This window comes from Myotis davidii, unplaced genomic scaffold (genome assembly GCF_000327345.1).
Source record: "Myotis davidii unplaced genomic scaffold, ASM32734v1 scaffold342, whole genome shotgun sequence".
Lineage (NCBI taxonomy): Eukaryota > Metazoa > Chordata > Mammalia > Chiroptera > Vespertilionidae > Myotis > Myotis davidii.
Genome location: NW_006293523.1, coordinates 408,883 through 411,033, shown reverse-complemented (window position 1 = coordinate 411,033; position 2,151 = coordinate 408,883).

Here is a 2,151-nt window from a genome sequence, read left to right as displayed (position 1 = left end):
CACGCACACACCCAGTGCACGAATTTTGTGCACTGGGCCCCTAGTTATATAATAAACAAAAAACAACTAAAGGTTTAGTTAAAGCACTGCAGTCTTTGTTTAAAAAAAAAATGAGCAACTTATTGACATGGCTCATTCCATCCTAATGATGGAAACAGGCTTATTACTCATGACTTTTATGTTTTATATGTTGACTGAGACAATTAGGAGAGACCCATGTAAAGAATATCAGCTAACTGTGAAAAACCAAAGATTTGAAGGCAATCTAGAAGGATCAAATGTTTAGAGAGGGAAAGATTTATTTATTTAATGAATTATAGAATATTTACAAACCATCCTGCCTCCCAGAAACACACTTTTCATATCAAGAAATTAAAAATAAGCAAGTATCTAAAGCAAGGGGACAAATGGGCCTTGGACTGAGTTGGTGACAGGCTGCAGCGTGACATTGTGAGCTTGTCTAACAGCTTCCTGAGAAGCCAAGGGCTCAGCCTGGAAACAGGAACGAATTGTAGATGGCGTGTGTGTCACTTGGAGTGCAGCATGGTGACTCTATTCCTGCCAAATGTACAGCAGGAACAGCCACAGCAGCTTAGCTGGGTTTTAGGACCTAATTGAGGCATAAACCACAACTGTTGCTATTGGCGGTGACAATGGAAACCAAATGGTATTTCTAATTGGAAAGGAGTAATTGGGGACAAAGAAACAACCAACTAATCTCTCATCTGGAGAAACAAGGTGTGACCAGGTTCTACCACCAAGTTAAGCAAGGTACATGTTTCATCAACTCTTGAAAGAAAGCAATCAGAGTATGTGAGATACACTATGAACATGTTAGTCAATATGTTCTTAAAAATGGATGCTTTCTGATTTTCTTGCCTCCATGAGGCCAGTATGTTACACACAGATTGTCATGGCTCAGACACCCATTTGTGAGCATAACATAGATTGCTAGTTTTATCTGTCTCATCTTCTTTCTGTAGCATAGATGTTCCTCAGTGGTATGCGATAGTGGCTTGTAAAAGATTTTAAATTGTGTCTGATAGTTTTCTCTTTCACAGATCATTTTATAGGTCTTTTTTGCTAACTATGAAATAATTCATCAGGAAAATTAGGATAAAATTTAGAAAAGCACGAAGAATATGAGATAAATGTCCTGTACTCCTACTATATATATATAATTAAGACAATTTTGTGTATGTCTTTATAATTTTTTACTTCATTTTATAGTTCTCCCTGAGTCAGATATTTTTGCATCAGCTCATATTTAAGTACTGGGTACTATGGTTTTAGAATGGACACAAAGTTAGATACTAATATATATCTATTCCTTGCCTATTTATTTAAACCTGATGCTTCCTTTTGCCTACATCGGTTATTTTTCCAGCCGCACTAAACTCTTTTCTGTTCTCCAAAATACCATGATAGTTCATTCTCTGCTTGGAGTGCCCTTTCTTTAGGTGTCCAATTGTCCTTTACCTGCTCCTTTTTTGTCCTTTACTACTCTTCATCTTAAATACCTATCTCAATTAGCTTTTCCTTTGGAAGATTTTTAATGGCTCCTTTAAATAGGTTAATACTATCTTTGTTCAAGCTACCACCATACCACCCACACATAGCTCCTCTCCATTCTCTTACTGTATTGCTCCTTATATTCTCACCTATTATCTTCCTTACTAGACTACAATGGAACAGATACTGTTTCATATTACAGCACTTTCACTTGTATCTAAGAAGTGGGCCTATTATATAAAACATGATCAATAAAAAGTGGTAGATAAAGAAATGAATGGTTGAATGAATGAAGGTCACTTTATCTCTCTGAGTCCCATTATTTTTATCACTAAAATTAGAACAATACCAACCATGCATATTTATTATTTTTTTAAATTCTCTTTGATTAATTTCCTAAAAATGTGAGTTTTAGGAGTCAAACAAATAATTTTTCTGAACAGGTAGCAATAATATGGTGACATGTTTGCAATATTAAGTTATCCAAGCTTTGTGACTATTAAAAGCCCAAACAACCCCCTATATAAATTAGGTATAGAAAAAAAGAGCAAAGAGTAATAAGAGAGATAGCATTTCAATAGTTTTATTTTAGTCTCATTAAAGCTATACAGATACAGGTAAAGTAGGAGAACTTGTGTT